The following is a 21,578-nucleotide window of genomic DNA, read 5'->3' as shown; positions in this document are numbered from 1 at the left end:
TGGTTACAAACTTAATTTGTTCTGGAGGTCCGTTCTTAACCTGAAACTGTTCTTAACCTGAGGTACTTTAGCTAATGGGGCCTCCCACTGCTGCCGCCGGCACACGATTTCTGTTCTCATCCTGAGGTAAAGTTCTTAACCCGAGGTACTTCTTCTGGGTTAGCTGAGTCTGTAACCCGAAGTGTAACCTGAGGTGTTTGTAACCCGAGGTACCACTATATGCCACCTTGAGCTCCTTGGAAGAAAGGTGCAGTATAAATACCATTATTGAATAAATAACACTGCTAACCAGATACTAACTGTCATGGGGGGGGGGTGCTTTCTTGAGTCCTCCCTCCAAGCTGCTAATAACTTGCTCGGGCACTGAACAGGTTATCAGGCTTTATTGGCGTTTTCTCTGGCACCAGCTACAGACATCTAACGGCAGTCTAATCCACAGTGTGTTCTCTCCCTCCCCTTGGCAGGTTAACTCGAAGATTTGTAGGGGCTGAGGAATCCTGGCAGCCCCATCACCTATTCCCACTTTAACACCTGCCTGAGGCCCCACCCAGCAATACTTGCTCACAGAATTGCTCCTTCATGACATCTCTTCTTTTCTTCTGATGAAATTCTAAATCAGGCTTCTTCAAATTCAGCCCTCCAGATGTTTTGAGACTACAGTTCTCATCATCCCTGACCACTGGTCCTGCTATCTAGGGATCATGGGAGTTGTAGGCCAAAAACATCTGGAAGGCCAAGTTTGAGGAAGTCTGTTCTAAATGTTAGATTTTTCATCTTCAAGTAGACCTGGACCGTAAACAATATTATTTACTATAACCATTCTGCAACCAACGATATCTGAGCAAATAAATGATGAAACAGGAAATGTACATGAACAATATCCACAAGACTTACTGCAAGATTGAAGTACACCATTTAAAATTAACTTTAATCCTCATAATCCATATAGATTCTAGATAAACAGTCAGCATTTAACATCTATATTCTGCACAAAATCTTATAACCCCCCCCAATCCATCTTTCTTAGGCACCAGAACTACAGGACTTGCTCATGGTGAAGTACTGGGCCTAATAACTCCCAATTCTAACATAGCTTGAATCTCATCTGCAATTTCCTTACAATGTTGCTCTGAAACATGATAAGAGTGATTTACAATGGGAGGCTAGAACTCTCCTTTCTTAGGGTTCATTGTCTTCATGTAGCTGTTTTGGTGCCACCACCCCCACTCCCCCAAAAGCAGGTGTTGGTTCTTGCCGGTTCTGTGATCCATCCAAAAGACAGTGTGATGACATAACAAAGCCAAATTAGAGTGAAGGAAAGGGACTTTAGCCATTCAATAAAACTGCTGGCACGTTTGCAAAGTTAAGCGGGTTTGGTATGGTTTCAGATTGGATGAATATCAATATTCCTGCATTTCAGGTGGGTTGGAGTAGATGACCTTTGGGTTCCCTTCCAACTCTACAAATCTGCAATTCTATTATTCATTCCCTTTCATGCCCTCTCAACCAAATATTAGACTTTTAGCTGGTGAAGCTTTCCCCAAAATGCATCCATTTTAAACTGAACAGCTCCAATTTAACATGTACAGTCGTACCTTGGTTCCCGAACGGCTTAGTTGTCAAACAAATTGGCTCCCAAACGCCGCAAACCCGGAAGTAAGTGTTCCGGTTTGCGAACGTTTTTCGGAAGCCAAACGTCCGACGCGGCTTCCGATTGAGTGCAGGAAGCTCCTGCAGCCAATCGGAAGCTGCACCTTGGTTTTCGAATGGTTTGGGGAGTCAAACGGACTCCAGGAACGGATTAAGTTCAAGAACCAAAGTACCACTGTATCATGATGACCACTGTTGCCTTCTGGAAGAAGGTACAGGGTTATAAAGACTAGGACTAGCCGCCTGATAAACAGTTTCTATTCAAATGCAATTTTGGTTTTAAACGCAGTGTAAGGTAGTCTGGGAGTATATTGTATTTAATTATGGGGTATCAGAGTTTTTAGGGGGCTAACCAGGCTGGGATAGCTGGGATAGCAGGCTTGTTGGTGTTTGAATGTCTGATGTAGTTTTCAATTTCGTTGTTCTGTATGGGACAATGACAATAAAGATTATCATATCGTATCATCTCGTATCACATTCAATTTTGGCTTGGAATCACTCTTTGAGCTACATGACACACTTCAACACAAGTGTCTTCTGGTCCTCAGACGTGTGTATATTCTGGGATTTGGCAGATGTGCAGAAAGTACACAGTGTGTTGGATTGGATGGAACAGTACCTGCCTGACACACTAGGCTCTCCTTAAATCTGCATAATCTATGGTGGGTTACAGAATTCACCTTTCCTTAGCACTTTGTGTTACCTCCCCGAAGGATCTGTGTTTCTTTTGAAAGCATGGAGTAAACACAGGCCTGACGTAACCGTACCAGCCAGCATTCTGGTACTGAGCAAGTGTTCTGACCTTTTCCAAGTGGTTGTACATTCTTTAGGTGGGGTAAAGCGGGAGCAAGCAACATTCTCTTTGCTCCCCATCACCTGGGAGTTGCTCATCCCTTTGCATTAACTTCTCTCGAGAGGCAAACAAGTAGGGCATTTTTAATAACTCTGGCTGATGGCCTATCATCCCGTGATGAGTTGCAAATCAATAAATCATGTGCGAAGTGCTGTTATCTAGGCCAGCTCCTATCAGCATCTATGCTCAAAGAACGTTTCCAGTCTGCGCTGCCGGAGACTGCCAGTTTTTTTGAGAGTTGTTTTTGGCTGATGTTTGTTGTGAGAAAAATCAGATTCCATCTCCTTGTGCCAGTTGAAGGGAATGGAATGTATAGTCTGGCTAGAATTCCTCCCCCACCACCTCAGATAGCATCCTCTGCCATCTAGGGCTTTGGGGAGAAAATTTGGGTTTGCACTGCTTGCAAAACAAGCTGCCTGCCTTCTAAGAAACATGTTGCAAAGTGGTAACATTCATTATTCTCCCTCCTTCCCCTCCAAAATCTCCTACTTCTTAAGATTTTTTTCAAACGGATTTTGCGTCACGTAACCCACATCAATGTCAAGCTTCTAGTTCTCAGGACTTGTTGATTCCATGCTTTCAGAAGGCCTTTGCACTATAAATGCTGTTCTAATGTTTAGTGGGGACGCGGGTGGCGCTGTGGGTTAAACCACAGAGCCTAGGACCTGCCGATTGAAAGGTCGGCGGTTCGAATCCCCGCGGCGGGGTGAGCTCCCGTCGTTTGGTCCCAGCTCCTGCCTACCTAACAGTTCAAAAGCACCCCTAACTGCAAGTAGATAAATAGAGACCGCTTTCTAGCGGGAAGGTAAACGGCGTTTCTGTGTGCGACGCTGGTGCTGGCTCGCCAGACGCTGGCCACATGACCCGGAAGTGTCTTTGGACAGCGCCGGCTCCCGGCCTCTTGAGCGAGATGAGCGCGCAACCCTAGAGTCGGTCACGACTGGCCCTGACGGGCAGGGGTACCTTTACCTAATGTTTAGTGCCTTAGTGTTCTCACCTATGTATTAAATTTTGTGTATTTGGTGTTCTAATTTCTGTAAGCTATGTTGAGACCCAGATGTGGTAAAAAGTGGGGTATATTTTTTTAAAAAAAATTAAATAAATTAGGCAGGAGTTGCAGATTTTGATATTAACATTCTGTGCCAGATTCTGCATCCTGGGTGTCTTAGCCTGAACAAAATCCACTTTACAGCTCTGTTTACTTTTTCTTTTTATTACTGACACCATGCAGTATCTATTTATTGCAGATGCGGTGGCAGGCACTATGCATTACTAAATACAGCCCATATTTAAAAAGATGTACACAAAAGATGTGCACTTATACCTTCACAGTGATCAGTACGAGATGCAACAAATATTGTTACGTTGTCAAGGCTTGGGTAAGCCAATAATAAATAAATAAATAAATAAATAAATAAATAAATAAATAAATTCCATCATACGCCAAAAACAAAACTGTCAATGCATGACTTGTATTTAAGGGGAGAGTATTCCAGGTTCTGCCACACACAAAACTGCTGCATTTCTGCATCAGTTTTCTTTTCTTTTCAACGCTTCACAAAAATTCTGCATCAATACTTTCCCTAACATAATGCAATTTTAAATGTTATTTTCACTGATATAAGCATTTAGGCACATTTCCCCTAACATTTCTGCACCCATGACTCAGTTGGAGAATTGCATTGCAAAATTCAGAGAGGTGAAAATGTTGAAGGCTTGCTGAGCTCCTGGTTCGTGTATAGTTCCAGGAATGGCAGATTTGGTAGTTCTGCAATGTAATGTGAACCAAACTTAAGTTTCTCCCCATCTCTACCAATGGGTGGGAATAAATCCATCAACAATTGCGTAGCGTTTCAAACATAAGAAGGATCATGAATATTTAGAGTATCCAGTTAGATCTAGATTTGGATCCCCTCCATCAAGCCATGACTTGGGCTAGTAACTATCTTCCAACCTGCCTTACCCCATTAACATTATCATAAGCCTTATATGCCGCTGTTGCTGCCAATCCTGCCAATAAGAGAGAGAGAGAGAGTTTGGATTTGATATCCCGCTTTATCACTACCTGCAGGAGTCTCAAAGCGGCTAACATTCTCCTTTCCCTTCCTCCCCCACAACAAACACTCTGTGAGGTGAGTGAGGCTGAGAGACTTCAGAGAAGTGCGACTAGCCCAAAGTCACCCAGCAGCTGCATGTGGAGGAGCGGGGAAGCGAACCCGGTTCACCAGATTACGAGTCTACCGCTCTTAACCACTACACCACACTGGCTCCCTGGTGGTTTGTGGCAGGTGGCAGCTGTGGAAGCTCAGGCTCATTGACCTCTGGCCTCTTCAGCAGCCTCAGCTTTTGTAGCTGGAGTCAGTCAAGGCCCTGCCCTCCCAGGCCAAGCCAAGGAGCAGGTCTTCCAGGACTCACAGCCAAGATGGTGCTTCTACATGCTAGACATGGCTTCCCAGCTGACATGGGCCCCTCCCTTCTCAAAGAAGAAGGACCCACCAGATTCTGTTCTCCATACCAGGGGCTTGTCAGTGTTTTGGCAGTTAAGTTAACAAAATGCCACACCTGGTTTGACTGAAGACGTGTCTGCCATCCCGGGGATACTTTTGAATTTATTTCCATGGAAACGCACGGACGTGCTATGAACTGAAACGGCTTGCTTAAATGTGGTTGATGCACCCTCAAGGAACTGAGGGAATTGTAAGTTTTGCAAAAGCAGCTACTAGGTACAGGCAAATCTCCCTATTTCAGTTTCTCATTATTCCAATCTAAAGTTTTGTTTTCTACATTTCCCTACCGGGTTGCTATTTATATCTTATTCTGAAAGTCCTCATCAAATTTCATCAGCATTTTAGTACAATTTTTTTCCAGATAAACATATTTGTTTATTCAAGCTTGCTTAATAAACACATTTTTGCAAAACAGTTTTCCATAATATAATGCATATGTTATATGTTGTTTTCACTAATATACCCTTCTGTAGAACCATAGAATCAAAGAATTCTAGAGTCAGAAGGGACTGTGCGGGTCATCTATTCCTCTGCAATGAAGGAATTTTTTGCTCAGTGTAGGATTCAAACCCACGACCCTGAGATCAAGAGTCTCATGCTCTTCCAACTGAGCTATTTGCACACTTAATGCCAGGATTTGCACTTTTGTGCCCAATGCTTGGCTGGAAAGATGTGTTGCATAATCCAGAGAAGTGGAAATATCAAAGGATAAAGGAAGAAGACAAGACATTATATTTATATTTATACGCAACAGTGGCCGCGAGGCTATTGATTGCGAAAAATTGGAAAAGTGGTATTATACCAGCAAAAACAGAGTGGCTTGCCAAATTACTGGAGTATTACAATATTTCCAAAACAATGGGAGAAATTGGAAGGATCTCAAAAGAGAAGATAGACAAGGACTGGAAGTCGTTTAAAGGATACTTGCAAAATTATATTGAAAAATCAGAACTATTAGAATAAACAAGTTCTGTTATAAATACTGAAATACTAAATAAGATGGATAACAATGTGTAACAGAAAAAGAAGCAGAAAATTGGTTTAAAAGTGTGTGAAAGAAAGTAATGGAAGTAGAAAGAAATTGCAATTGAGTAGAAGTTGGAAGTTCATCACAAGGGTCCGATGAGGGGTGAGGGATGGTGGTGGGAAATGAAGTACTTGTGGGACTGAGTCTCGGTATTTTTAAGGATTGTATGAAATGTATGTTTGTATGTTTGTATATTCATAACATGTATGTATTAATGCTGAATTATTTTAATAATATTTTTTTTAAAAAAAGGAAATATCAAAGGATGGCTGTGTTTCGGAATGTGTGAATTAGGTAAATTTGCTTTTAATTGCAAACTCCGTCAGATTTCTCCCCCAATTCCTCCCCCCCCCCCATGCAACAAATATCCATGCCATGCAGGGGCAAAGAGTGGGTGGAGTCCTCCCTTTGGGCATAGTCGCGCACGGCCAGCGATGGTTCCCCAAAGGAGCCACTTCCAGAAGCTGATGGCTTTTGCTGTCTCTCTCTGTACTGAGCGATCCGTCACTCCAGTCTCAAGCTGCTGGGGAGTTTCAATATTTAACTTGAAACCCAGCCAGTAAACTGGAAGCTGCTTTCCTTCTGTTCCTGAGGGAACAAATATATAAGAAGGAGCTGGGAACAATGACGGGAAGAGACTCTCTTCCCAGGCAGCCCGCTACAACGCGGCAGAGCCAGGTTGCAGATTTATTTACAGAATCTGTCCCTTCAGACGCTCTTTCTCCTTCCAACAAGTTCTTTCTTTCTCTGACTGCAGCTGTGGACACAACAGATTCACAGGGATGGCTCTGCAAAACTGACATGGGAAATTATTTCACTAGAACCGGAGTGATTCCTCCCCGCCATACACACCTGTGTTTTATTTTTATTTTTTATATAATTTTTTATTTGGTTTTACAATTTAATCTCACACACAACGTAGAATCATAAATATAGAATTCACCAAATTCTCAGACTTCCTTCCTCCTCTCCGTGGAGTCCACATTTAATCGCTTTTCACTGCATCATACATCGTCCACTATATTTCTATAAACTCTGTTTTTATCCATAGTACTTTGCACTTTGCAAGTGTTATTGCAATCCTGCTAGTGTCTTTAACTATTACAGTGTTCTCTCAGATAAGTTACAGATTTTCCCCAATCCTTATTGAAGTTTTTATCATCCTGGTTTCTGATTTTTCCAGTCATTTTAGCCATCTCTTCATAGTACATCCGTTTTTTAATCCGTTCTTCTCTTGCAGAGAGGACATACACACCTGTGCATAAACACCTGTGTTTTAACCACAAAAACATGGGAGTGTGGTTGATGTTGAAGCCACAACTGAGGGCAGACTTGCCGTGTTTAGGTAGAGCAGGGGAGCGGGGGCTCCTGTACACCACATAGCGTTTTATTTTATTTTTTAAAAATTAAGGTGATTAAGCCTCACTCACCTCACAGATTGTTTATTGTGGGGGAGGAAGGGAAAGGAGAATGTTAGCTGCTTTGATATGCCTTCAGGTAGTGATAAAGCAGGATATCAAATCCAAATTCTTCTCTTATTATTATTTATATAACACCCTATGTCTGGAAGTCTCAGGGCGGTTCACAGAAAAGATCAACATAAAAACCACAATATATATATATAATCAAAATAAAAACAACAAGCCAATAACACACACCTCCCCTGAAGTGTAGGTGGGCTCCCATGAGGCAAGACACAGTGATAACGGCAAGAACCTTTATTGAACTACATAACTGGGAAACAGGGGCAAAGCAACTGCTTATATACATTTCTGAAAGCCTGGGCCACTCCCACTCCCAACGTGATTGGCTGTCTAAACTTCCAAGATGTGAATCACAATTCAGAGTTCAAGGGCCAATGGCAGAGGCCCAAATCCTGAAACGTTCTGTGATTGGACAACATGTATCGATTCAGAACACAGGAGCTCAGAATCCTTAGTCCAGACTCAAGCTCAGGCAAACACAGACCACTGAATACATAACACCCCCAAAAAAAATTTCACTAGAAATTGTGATGGTGGTCGGCTAATGTCACACTAGCTCCACCCACCCAACCTGCCAAGAAAGTTTAAAGAAATTAAGAGTAGTATCTAGCTTAGGGATGCAGAAGAAATTTGTTTCTGTTCACGTTTCAAGGCAAACTTTTGCTCGTGTAGCAGAACTTTTCCTCCTCCTCACTCCCCATTGCTCCACTCCGAATCTGCGCGGGTTAATCCCCCCCCAACTCCCTAGAGCAGATTTGGATGGTGCAGGGGGTGCAACGGGAATGGGGGCAGAGAAGAGCGGAAGCTGTCCCTCTCGTGCAGTGGCTTCATTGGAGACAACCTCTCCCCGCCCCCCCCCCCTGTTTTTACAAGAACAAATTCAACATAATAAAAAGAATAAACTTTTACCATATCCATATATGGGATTCTCTGAATCTTGCGACTTCCCCCCGTCCCCTGCATGGGTCCCTAACATATTTTTTCTAAAACTACATATCATTACGTTCCCCACAGTTTTCATCTCTCTGAATTATATACACACCCACACACACCCACACACCCGTTTCTATACAAGTTGTTTTTAAAGTCCAGGTAATGTTCTTATTTAGGGACGCGGGTGGCGCTGTGGGTTAAACCACAGACTTGCCGCTCAGAAGGTCGGCGGTTCGAATCCCCATGACGACGTGAGCTCCCGTTGCTTGGTCCCAGCTCCTGCCCACCTAGCAGTTCAAAAGCACGTCCAAGTGCAACTAGATAAATAGGTACTGCTCCGGCGGAAAGGTAAACGGCATTTCTGTGCGCTGCTCTGGTTCACCAGAAGTGGCTTAGTCATGCTGGCCACATGACCCGGAAGCTGTACGCTGGCTCCCTCAGCCAATAAAGCGAGATGAGTGCCAGAACCCCAGAGTCGGTCGAGACTGGACCTAATGGTCAGGGGCCCCTTTACCTTTACCTAATGTTCTTATTTGTTTACAATGGTCTCCTAAGTAAGTTATGAATTTTCCCCATGCTTTTTTAAAGTCAATATCTTCTTGATTCCTGAGTCTCCCGGTCAGTTTTGCCATTTCAGCATAGCCCAGCAATTTGGCTTGCCATTCTTCCTTGGTCGGAACTGTTGGTTCTTTCCACCTTTGGGCTAGAAGCATCCTTGCAGCTGTTGTCCCATACACAAACAGTCTTTTCTGGTCTTTTGGGGTATTGGAGCCTGTAATTCCTAATAGAAATACTTCTGGTTTACCAAAGGGAGTGGAAAGTGCAAGGAGACCTGATGCAAATGACCTGGGGCTGGAACCTACTGGCCAACCCCCTAAGAATGCTCCTCACCACTGGAGCCAACTCCAGGGGGCCCTGGGTGTTTCGGCACCCACAATAACATATTTGTGGGGCTGGGCCCCACAAGGTCAATGGGCAAGGTTGAAGCCCTTCATTGTGGGCACCCACAATCTTTGGCACCTCTGCCCCCTACCCTGCTGACTTCTCACAGACTCTGGACCATTAGCTCACTGGTTTCCCTCTGCTGGGGTTTCTTGAGTTCTTGCGGTCTTATAACGCAGTTAGCTATTATTAGGCAAGTAGTCGTTTCACCCTAGCAAGTGTCCAGTGCAATTAGGCTAATCTAATTTCTTGTGGCCGCAAGCTGAAATAAGGCGAATCCCATCGCCGCTTCCTATCGGGGAGGCATGTGGCTTAATTGGTGTTCCAGGAAACTGGAATTGTGTGTTAACATCTTAATTCCATGTGCTGTTTAGGCGGAGGCAATTCCTCGCCATTGTTCCAGTTGCCTTTGCGGGACACAACGGAATCTTGTGCTTTCCTGAGAACCTTAGTTATCGCCTTGCAGCAGAACTTCCTGCCGGGAAGCTGTCAGACGTCGTCAGGAATCATTGCCAAGCATCTGGTGGCAGAAAGAGGAGATATCTTTATAACCTACAAAGAGTTTAAAAATATCTAAGCCTCCGTGAAAGGCCAATGCCCTCATGAATGCATTTTGCATCAGAATGTAAGCATTGCTGCCGGACGTTGGTTAAACAATGGGTGTCTCATGTTTTGAAGGTGTCGCCTTTTATGTTGGCCATAGCGTTGATGTCTCATTTTGGTGGTTTGTCATTGATACTTCAGGGAACGCAATAGATCCAAGTGTTGCCACTGCTGAACATGCCCAACATGACCTCGGCATGTTCAAAGTCCTGGGTTTGTTTGCATATTTAGTGGATCTTTATCCCACTCTGAAGCGGCAAAAAAGGCTATCTAATTATGAAGATCAGCGTTGCACTCATTTTCACCATCTCAAAAGACATGACACAAAAGGAAAATGGTTTGGGGAGGAGGAGGAAGCAAGCAAACTCAGGTATAAATTCTTAGTTACAAAACCAATAATAATAATAATAATAATAATAATAATAATAATAATATTTATACCCTGCCCATCTGGCTGGGTTTCCCCAGCCACTTTGAGCAGCTCCCAAAAGAATATTAAAAACACGAAAAAATGACCAGTTGGGGTGGAAAAGTTCAAGATGAGGCGGCCCCTCCCAAAGTTGTTCATGTTTCAGATGCACTGATGGAGTAGACCTGCATCCCTTCCCTTCTCATAAAGCCTGATGTAACCACTGCTGCTAGGTGACAGTTGATGGAGGTCCAGTCCTTGGCATTTCTAATTAAAAGGGTATGGTAATAGGTGCCTGTAGTTTGTTTAAGGGTGCTAGGAAATGTAGCTCTGTGACTGGTAAACTACAGCTCCCATTATTCTTTGCAGAAGCCATATGCTTTGAATGTATGGCGTGGTTACCTCTCTCTCTGTGTGCATATGTAAGAGTTGCAAACCCTTGTTGATCTGTTGGAAACCACTCAGAGATTTACCAGCCCATCTTCTGCTCACACCTGCTTTAGACCTCCCGGCCCTCCAAAAAACAAAACAAAAACAACAACAACACCAATCTAGGGCTATAGTCAACTAAATCATTGTGCTAGTGGAAGGCAGTGAAAAGATCTCCGCTAGTGCAATGGGGATTCCCCGTGTGTGCCCTGCGCCCTCCCCCAGATCTGCTCTGGAGGGTTGGTGGTAACCCCTGAACAGATTTAAGGTGCATGGAGAGTGGGGAGAAAGGGGGAAACTTTTCCATCATGCAAATAAAATTATTGCACTGGTGGAACCTTGGCCTTAGAGCTGCGGCGAATACAACCTCTAGCCTTTGGACCCACATGCATGAATCCCATCGTATTACTTTCCCAACCTCCTATGGCAAATGACCATTATACTAAATTCCTGGGATAGCTCAGCCCATAGAGCATGAGCTTCTTAATCTCAGGATCGTGAGTTTGAGCCCCATGTTGGACAAAATATTCCTGCATTGCAAGGGGTTGAACTAGATGACCCTCATGGTCCCTTCCAACTCTATGCAATTCTGTGTTACTATGATTCGGTGGAGGGGGGAGGAATTCTACAGATTGAGGCCTGGGAGGAATTCGGATTTGGTTTATGACTTAGAGTTAAATTGTCAGCCTCGTGGGTGGCTAATGCATGCAGCAGAGGGCCAGGCTGCCTGGGTCCTTAGGGCACAGAGTTGGTATGAGCAGATAATGTGTGAGGAGGTGGGAAACGTTATGCTAATGCACCCATGTTGCTCACCCAGTGGAAGAGACGGGTGCCCTATCCTTTGATCTGTGCAATAATGGAGCTGTCACTCCATTGTTCTATGAATATTCTGCCAACGGAGTCATTAGAATCTTGGGTCAGTGACAGGTAATCAATGCTAGCATTTCAAAACTGCAATGTGGAGAGAATCAGGCTTCAACCCCATCAGGCTCATTGGCCCATCTAGCTCAGAACTGCCAGGGTCTGAGGCTGGGATTTGGCTACCCAAGAAAGTTTTAACCAGTGGTGCTAAGGATTGGGAGCACCTTTTTTTGCAGGGCAAAGCATGTGCCCTTCCACGAAGATGCAACCCCGGAACGATCCTTTGAAATGAAGCTGCATAGATAATGTAGAGCTGGGTTGCTGAGAAACTGCCTGAATAAAGGCTAGGTTTGGAGTTTCTGCTGTGATCAGAAAGCAGAATCCAGAACTCAGTGGCTGGGGTCACCCAGGTATTTGGAGAATGCTGCTGTGCTAATGGGGTTCCTGAGTGCATCCTGTTGTTGTTGTTGTTGTTTAGTCGTTTGGTCGTGTCCGACTCTTCGTGACCCCATGGACCAGAGCACGCCAGGCACTCCTGTCTTCCACTGCCTCCCGCAGTTTGGTCAAACTCATCCTGGTAGCTTCAAGAACACTATCCAACCATCTCGTCTTCTGTCGTCCCCTTCTCCTTGTGCCCTCCATCTTTCCCAACATCCGGGTCTTTTCCAGGGAGTCTTCTCTTCTCATGAGGTGGCCAAAGTATTGGAGCCTCAGCTTCAGGATCTGTCCTTCCAGTGAGCACTCAGGGCTGTTTTCCTTCAGAATGGATAGGTTTGATCTTCTTGCAGTCCATGGGACTCTCAAGTGTCTCCTCCAGCACCATAATTCAAAAGCATCAATTCTTCACCAATCAGCCTTCTTTATGGTCCAGCTCTCACTTCCATACATCACTACTGGGAAAACCATAGCTTTTACCATACGGACCTGTGTTGGCAAGGTGATATCTCTACTTTTTAAGATGCTGTCTAGGTTTGTCATTGCTTTTCTCCCAAGATGCATCCTGTTAGCCCTTCACAAACTCAGGAAGAAGCAAAGCACTTGGAACTGTTGTGATGAGGGCACAACCTTCCTACTACCCCGATGTGTAGTAGATCTGAGTTGCCAAACTACAGAATGTTTTGGACCATTTCAACATTTCCACAGTTGGAAGCAGTGATGTGTCTGAATATGAATTGCTGGAAGCCACAGGAGGGAAGAATTGCTCTTGGGTCCTCCTTGAGGGTTTCTCATAGGCATCTGGGTAGCCATTGTGAGAACAGGATCTAGAATCATAGAATCATAGAGTTGGAAGAGACCACAAGGGCCATCGAGTCCAACCCCCTGCCAAGCAGGAAACACCATCAGAGCTCTCCTGACATATGGTTGTCAAGCCTCTGCTTAAAGACCTCCAAAGAAGGAGACTCCACCACACTCCTTGGCAGCAAATTCCACTGTCGAACAGCTCTTACTGTCAGGAAGTTCTTCCTAATGTTTAGGTGGAATCTTCTTTCTTGTAGTTTGGATCCATTGCTCCGTGTCCGCTTCTCTGGAGCAGCAGAAAACAACCTTTCTCCCTCCTCTATGTGACATCCTTTGATATATTTGAACATGGCTATCATATCACCCCTTAACCTCCTCTTCTCCAGGCTAAACATGCCCAGCTCCCTTAGCCGTTCCTCATAAGGCATCGTTTCCAGGCCTTTGACCATTTTGGTTGCCCTCCTCTGGACACGTTCCAGTTTGTCAGTGTCCTTCTGGTCAAGATGGGTCATTGGCTTGATCCAGCAGGACTCTTTGTATGTTCCTATGTGTTTCTAGTTGCATAGTCCACAGATGCTCTCTGTTCCCTCCACCTACCCCAGACACTTCCCGTTTTTGCTAAATAAAAAGCTTCATATTCCTTCATGCCATTTCATCTGTCATAGTGATGGTTGTTTTCCTAGCCACCAAAGAAAAGTCAGATTAGTGAACTACTATTTGTTTTTATTTGAATTTGTTTGATTTGTAGCCTGCTTTTCCACCAAATGATGCTCAGGGCAGTTAACAATAATAAAGCAAATATAATAGCAATGATGACAAAACAAAAGAATGGCAAAGCATCAACAAAATCAACAAAAGCACCAGTTTAAACCGATTTCATCTGTCTCCATCAAGAGATGTCAAGTGGGATCTCTTTCCATGGCCTCATCTTGGGTAGTGGAACCAGATACTGTGCTCAATACAAGCTGGTCCTAGACAAGATTTGGGGGCCATCCTTGTGGGGTGGGTCACAGGCAGGAGCAAAAAGCTACTACCATAAATGGCTTCAACAGGATGGAGAAGTCCCACTGTGCGTTCATCCCTACATGTTGCAAAATTCAGATAAGAATGAATTCGAAGAATAGCTGCATTTCATATTTGCCTTTTTGGTTCAGGGAGCGTGAATTTGGTAGGGCCATGTCAGACTGTGAAGAAAACTTCTCCTCATCTCTAGTTGCTACAAAGTGAATTGCTGGAGATGAAAATTGAGAACGTTAGAAGGAGTACCTTGCTGGATTGTAGGGAAGGCCCCTTTAATCCATCATCCTCTTTCCAACGGGCAGATGCTTCTGAGAGAGCCCAGAAGAGAGTAGTGAACAGGTGAACCTGTCAGTTTCGGTTTCTCATTTTTCCAGTCTTTAAGTGAAGTGTGTGTGTGTGTGTGTGTGAGAGAGAGAGAGAGAGAGAGAGAGAGAACAAAACAAAACCTCATGAAAATTCATCAGCCTTTCAGTGCAGATTTCTCTTAATAGGTGCACATTTGGATGCAGTTTTGCCTAATAGGCAGTTTTTCGCAAAGCCATTTCCCCCCAACATAGTGCATTTTTGTAAATTGCTTTCACTAACATGTGTACCTCTATGCACAGTTTAGCAGATGCATTTTTGTATGCATTACTTGGCTGGAGAACTGCACTGCAAAATTCAAAAAAGTGTGAATTTTGGAGAGCGGCTGTGTTTTGGTCCCTGTATTGTTTTGGAAAATGTGAATTAGCTAAGCTTGCCTCTGAATCTGAACTGGATCAGATTTTATCCTCCCAAGCAGAGCAGGAGGGCAGCAGCTCTTCCCTCCTGCTCACCTCCTCTCTTCCTTCCAGCAACTGATAACCAGAGACATGCCACCTTTGTAATCCAAGTCTTCCCCTAGAGTCTTCTCTCTTTCTTTTTAATGTACATGCAATCTCAAGCGATTGCCTATGCTGGGGAGAAAGTGGCGGCAGCAACTTCCCAAGCAGATGCTCTTTGCCTCTCCCCTTCCAACCGTGCCCCGCTGACCTCTCTGCAGGAGATAATTCCCCCCAGCTGATCCTTCCCTTGCACTGTCACAAAATAATCCCTGTAGCTGTAATTCCAGCAATTAAACCGGCTTGCCCTGCTGGCCTCAGAACTGCATCGCTGCATTGTCCCCAGGACTCTCATCCGAAGTCCACGAGGATGCGGCGACGCTGGCGTTCTGCGTCCTAACCTGTTAATATTTCCTGACACTTTGCTTATGGTTTGTGTCATCAGATTTGCCTGGAGAGGCGGTGGCAGTGCCTGCATTTTGTTGTTGCTGTGAACATCACAGTGACAGGTGGCCTTTTTGCTTTGGGCAATCTCCAAGGAAACGAGTGCAGATCTTTCTGCTTGCCGGCGTTAAAGTACCACTTAAAAATGGGGATACTTTGTGTGAAAAGGAGCCCTCTTGCCGACGGCTTGACGGAGATCAGCAGCAGCAGGCATTTGAGTGAGAACGAGAGGAGAAGGATGAGGTGTTTGTTTTTGTGTTGGCTCTTATCCAACCAAGACTGGAACCCTTTCCAGATCTGCCACAGGCTCCCTGTTCAATCTTGTGTATGCCTCTAATGACCTCTTTCCAGAAGTTTGGAAAGAATGTAGACTGAACTTATGAAAGGGGCAGGTGCAGGTAAGGACCAACCAGGTTCAAAACTAACTGGATGGCAGGTGTGTTTAACAATAGGCGGTGGTCCAGTCGTGAGCAATTTCAGAAGCCTGGTCGCAATCTGTGGAGCCTGAGATTAAAATTGCCACTGCTGCCCGAGTGATCTGCCGCTGCTTGCCCTGAAGCGGGGCTCAGCTGGTAGGCACTGTGGGTCTTTGGAGACAGAGAGAGAGCCATGGATGGAGTGCAAGGGGCCAGTTGGCCGCTGACTCTTCGCTGGCTTGTGGAGGAGGAGGAAAGAAGGAGAAGGGGACAAGAAAGCCAGCCTGCATGATCCATTTCTCCTCTCCCTTCATCTCCCCCCTCCCCAGCTCTCCCCATTGGCCTTATAATATGTTAGGGAGTGGGAGAGACAAAGCAGACTGCCCCTCCCCAGTTTGATTAATTTTCTTCTTCACCATCTCCCTTCGCTCTTCTTGGCTTGCCCCCTACGCTTCACCTCTCCACTCTTCCTTAACGCTGGGAGTGGGCAAGAGCCCCCTGAACAGCCCCTTTCATTCTGCTTATTTTTGTTATTCTGAAGTACCTTGTGTGGGGCTTATTCCCAAGTAAACACACCCTCTACCAGCCCATGGGGCACACACCTCTGTTCTAAGTACAGTGGGGTGAAAAGGCATGTGGGGTGGGGTGGCTCTTATAGCTGGTAACTGTTTTTTTTTTTAATGAACTGATAGAATTGGGAAGGAATCCAAGAGCAGAGAGAGAGAGGAGGCTTAGACGACAGAGAGTGAGTTGGGAGCCTTGCATGGACGCTTCTAGGAAGGCACCCAGTCGGGGCCTCCTCAGCCTCTCTCAGCACCATTTTCGGCTCCACTCAGTGTCCTGTGTGGCACAGGTTGGATGGGGAGGAAGGAGGGCATGTGGAGTGAAGGAATGACCGCTGGGTATGGAGCACACTTCCACCCGCAGACAGGCCTCAGCTGTCTGATCGCGTGACCTTCGGGTGTGGAGCACATTTCCACCTGCAGACAAACCACAGCTATCTGAACATCATGCCCTCTATCTAACCTTTGCTCTCTCAGTGGTCTGCCATGCCCTGTCTGTGACCTTTGTCTCCTTTGTCATACATTGTGCAAGGGTGCAACGGTGGAAACAGTTGCCAAAATAACTTTGTACCACCCCACGATCGCGGGATTGGAAGATGTGTAAAGGTCACAGTCCAAAATGTACTGGTTTTGCCTATTGTGCTAATAAAAAGAGCCTCTGCAGAGCTAGCTGGCAGCTTGCCTGTGCACAGTTCACCTGCATTACCAACTCCTGCCTCATATCCTCCACTTTCCCAGGGAAGAGGATGCAGAGGGAGGAGTCCCAAGGGCAGCCCCTGTTGCCTGTTTACTCAGCATAGGTCCTCCCTGAGCCACCTGCTTGCTCCCAGCTCTCACGCCTTCCAGTGGGAGCTGGCAGGGTGCCTGGCTGAGTGAAACATGTGGAGTCCTTTGGTCTGCTTGGCACTCCTGCTGGTGGTGGGCATGCACATCAGCCTCGCCTACCAAGGTAGGGGGCTGAGATATAGGGACAGAAGTGGGGGAAAGAGAGAGGGGGTGGCGGTGACAGCAGAACAGGTGTGTTGGCCGTCTTGTGCGAAAGGGGGATTAATTCAGAACCATGTGGGGGATGACAGAGTCTCGGGTCCGTGTGAGACACTTTTGAAGAAAGGGACACTGCAGCCACCTGGCCGAAAGTTACACTGACAGTGGAAAAGCAGCAGGTTTTTTTGGGGGGGGGGTGGACCCTTCACTCCCTTGTGAGCGACAGACTGAAATGAAGGAGAATATAGTGTGCCTGCCGCGGGTTTGCAGTTATTTGGCATAAGGTGTATCCTTTCAGAAATGGAGCATCTGGTAGTTTCTGGGGCAAGAGGAGGCTTCGTTCTTCAAGGCTGTGAGGTGGTGAGGGGGGAGAGACTTTAAACTAAAAGCCTAAGTGTTTTGTCTCCGCAGCCTGTGGTAAGCTTGTGGCCTGAACCAGAGGGCCACAACAATAATAATTAATTAATAAAAATTGTTGCTGATTTTTTTTTTAAAATAATAATACAACCAGACCTTCTGTTTTGGCACCCCCAACTGAGGTTCTAGGAGCCATGTGGAGAATAGCTTTTTCATCCCAGTTTTATAGGGACGCAGGTGGCGCTGTGGTCTAAACCACTGAGCCTCTTGGGCTTGCTGATCAGAAGGTCGGCGGTTCGAATCCCCACAACAGGATGAGCTCCCGTTGCTCTGTCCCAACTCCTGCCAACCTAGCGGTTCAAAAGTAGATAAATAGGTACCGCTCTGGCAGGAAGGTAAACGGCATTTCCATGTGCTCTGGTTTCTGTAATAGTGTTCTGTTGCACCAGAAGCGGTTTAGTCCTGCTGGCCACATGACCTGAAAAGCTGTCTGTGGATAAACGCAAGCTCCCGCAGCCTGAAAGCGAGATGAGCACCACAACCCCATAATCGCCTTTGACTGGACTTAACCATCCAGGGATCCTTTACCTTTTTACTTTTTATCCCAGTTTCTAACACTGGGTCCAACGTGCTATGATTGCTGAATTATACCAAGCTGAGATACGTACTGGGCAAGGATAGCTTTATGCCATCAACAAAACAATACGAGCACTTGCATAACTGGAGCTCTAGTTCTGCGCAGAACACCACTCTGCTGGAAAAGCATCAGTTCAAACTCCCTGTTTCGATGAACACCAAGCAGATGAATGTCACTGACATCTCAGGGAGGAGCGACACACACACACCTTATGTCACTCCCGAACCTCAAGCTTGCTCCTGGTGCTCAGATCCGGCCATCAAGACCTTCCCCTTAATATTCATGCACAGCTGCTAGGATGGTGGGGCCGAAAGATACTCCGAAGTGTGAGGGGTTGTAAAGAAAAAAAAGGATAAATCTTCATAAAATCCACTCATGGAAAAACCTCACAGATGTAAATAAAGAATTTATATCCTGGACCTTCAACATACTGTACATTTCTGTTCCCAGGGCAGCTACTAGAGTGTTGTTGTTGTTGTTGTTGTTGTTGTTGTTGTTGTTGTTGTTCTGCACTAAATTTTCTCAAAGTGATTTACAATTGTATAAGCATGCGAAGCTTCAAAACATTCCAAAGAAGATAAAAAGAACATGTTTAACTGAAAGTGCTCATCCTGCAATATTATAAAAGGATGATCTTGTCCCACTCCACTAAAAGATGAATGCTAAAGACTTACTTAAGGGTAGTAAGAAAAGACGTAATAATAATAATAATAATAATAATAATAATAATAATAATAATTTTATAATAATAATAATAATAATAATAATAATAATAATTTTATAATAATAATAATAATAATAATAATAATAATAATAATAATAATAATAATTTTATTATTCTAATAATAATAATAATGGCATAAAAACTAACACAGCAAATTAAAACACAGAACTAAAATGGCAACAGCCCATTCAGACGAAAATCCAACTGTTCTGCTTTAAAAATAATAATAATAATGCTCACATTAGCAGTTCTTAAATGCCTGGGAGAACAAAGGGTTTTGCCTGGTACCTAAATGATACTAGTAACAAGGTGTCCAGGCAGGATTCCATAGTGAGCATCTTTCCAAGGGGAAAAGTCACCACAGAACAGGCTTTCTCCCTAGTTGTCAGCTGCCCTGCTTCAGACAGCAAAGGCCCTCAGGTATGGGGTCAGAGATGGCAATCTCAGAGGATGAGCCCAGGGGCTGAATGTCTGCTTTGCATGTGGACGTTCCCAGGTTCAGTCCTTGGTTTGTCCGTTTAGAACAGTTGGGTTTTAGTGTAAGTCCAAAGGGTAGAAGGTGATGTGAAATACTTTTCTGTGCCCGAAACCTTGGAGATTCAGGCAGTCCATATGGACAATAGACATACTGGCAGAACCCTGAGCATACAGGGAACTTGAGGAAGGCTGGACAGGTAATCCATTTGTACCTTGATTTTAAAACATTGTTTGGACCATCTCTCACCAGGGTCTGCACAAGAGGGTAGTAAGGTTGGTCCAGCAGAGGCCCTCGTGCCTCAGCTATGCTACCATTTCCACTTCGCATATAGGGTTGCCAAGTGCCCTCTTTTTCCAGGACATGTCCTCTTTTACAGGGGTAAAACTTCTGTCCAGCTGGATTTTTTACATTCACCAAAATGTCTCTGGATATACTTTCTGAATGAGACATGGACATAACTGGTTGCTGAAGACTTGCTTTCCTCTTCTCTTCTGCTACCCCCCTCAGTGATATATCACAGCTTCTATAGCCTACATATAGTAGGGGTATTTAAAATGAGAGTCATCATAGCGTCCTCTTTTTTTGATCTTCAAAATATGGCAACCCTAAGAAGATCTGAGGCAGCTTAAGAGTTTGCATGCCTTGCCTTTTCTGTATTAAGGCTGCTTGCTGAGGGCACTATGGGACCGCCTCTCCTGGTATGCCCTGCGGAGGACCTTAAGCTCCACTAATGACAACATTTTGGAGGTCCCAAGTCGCAAGGTGATTAGGGCCAGGGCCTTTTCAGTATTAGCCCCAACTTGGTGGAACACTCTGTCACAAGAGACCAGGGCCCTGCGGGACTTGACATCTTTCCGCAGGGCCTGCAAGATGGAGCTGTTCCGCCTGGCCTTTGGTTTGGACTCAATCTGACCCTTATGTTTTCCTCCCCTTATGGTTTTGATCTATGGGCTACTTTTAAAATGAGGCTGCATTTTAAATGGCATTTTAACCTATATTTTAAATTGGTTTTCTTTTCCTATTATGTTTTTACTGTAATTTTACTGGTGTTAGCCACCCTGAGCCTGGCTCTGGCCAGGGAGGGCAGGGTATAAATAAATTTATTATTATTATTATTATTATTATTATTATTATTATTATTAGTTCAGGGCTCACACAAAATCCTAGAGCCAGCACTGGTTGCCCCTGTTTTGTTTAGGGGCACAGGGGAGGATCTCATGTCAGAAGATGGAAAAGGCCGGCGCTAATGCTAAGGTCTGCAATTGTGATACCATTTGAATCTGCAAGGAGCTGATAGGAGCGAAGGAGCCGGAATTGTTTGGTAAATCATCTAGACGCCTTATCAAGCAGGATGTTAAGTGTGGCTTCCTGTTGTTGTCTCAGGCGTTTCCAGGGTTTTGTTTCACCAAAGTGTTCTGTGGAAATGGCTGGGCCCGATGTCAGCGTGCCGTTCCTGTGACGCAAGGCGGGGGCATCTTATTGCCATTGTCTTGCATCCTCCAGTGAAACGCTTGGCCTTGGAAGGCAGGAAATCCCTTTGGTCTGAAAGCAGATGGTGTATCCTTTAAGGAGACCAAGCAGGGTGGGAGAAGAATGGCACCTTGGCTGTTCCCTGTGCACAGGAACCGCCTTCATGGCTGATATGTGAGGAACAGCCTTAGATTGAACCAGTCCCATTTGGGGGATTCGCTTTTTCAAACCTCTCTCTGTTCAGACTCAAAGCTCACTGGGTGACATTGGGCCAGGGTCAAGGCTTACCTTGTGAGGTTGTTGTGCGGCTAAAATGAGGGAGGGAAACCCGTCTTCACCGCCTGCTGCTCCATGGAGGAAGGGGTGCACTATAAATGTAATATATAAAAATTATGGTGAACTAGGTGGCGCTGTGGGTTAAGCCATAGAGCCTAGGACTTGCCGATCAGAAGGTCGGCGGTTCGAATCCCCGTAACAGGGTGAGCTCCCATTGCTCGGTCCCTGCTCCTGCCAACCTAGCAGTTCGAAAGCAAAGTGTAAGTAGATAAATAGGTACCACTCCAGCAGGAAGGTAAACGGCGTTTCCGTGCGCTGCTCTGGTTCTCCAGAAGCGGCTTAGTCATGCTGGCCACATGACCCGGAAGCTGTATGCCGGCTCCCTCAGCCAATGAAGCGAGATGAGCGCCGCAACCCCAGAGTTGGCCACGACTGGACCTAATGGTCAGGGGTCCCTTTACCTTTACCTTTA

The 21,578-nt window shown here is 45.2% G+C and overlaps 2 protein-coding genes across 2 annotated transcripts in view; one reads left to right on the top strand and one right to left on the bottom strand.

Annotated features, from left to right (window-relative positions):
- Nucleotides 1–21,578, top strand: part of ESAM (endothelial cell adhesion molecule) — a 102,668-nt gene that overhangs the window by 52,718 nt on the left and 28,372 nt on the right. The gene's annotated exons all lie outside the window — the stretch shown is intronic.
- The window catches only part of PANX3 (pannexin 3), a 200,557-nt gene continuing 187,314 nt past the window's right edge, over nucleotides 8,336–21,578 (bottom strand). The window contains exon 6 of the transcript XR_013979731.1: nucleotides 8,336–8,346. The gene's annotated coding sequence lies outside the window, so the exon portion shown is untranslated. The remainder of the gene's footprint in view (nucleotides 8,347–21,578) is intronic.

This window comes from Podarcis pityusensis (genome assembly GCF_964106645.2).
Source record: "Podarcis pityusensis genome assembly, chromosome: 15".
NCBI classification, from domain to species: domain Eukaryota; kingdom Metazoa; phylum Chordata; class Lepidosauria; order Squamata; family Lacertidae; genus Podarcis; species Podarcis pityusensis.
This window is presented reverse-complemented; position numbering and strand designations above follow the sequence as displayed.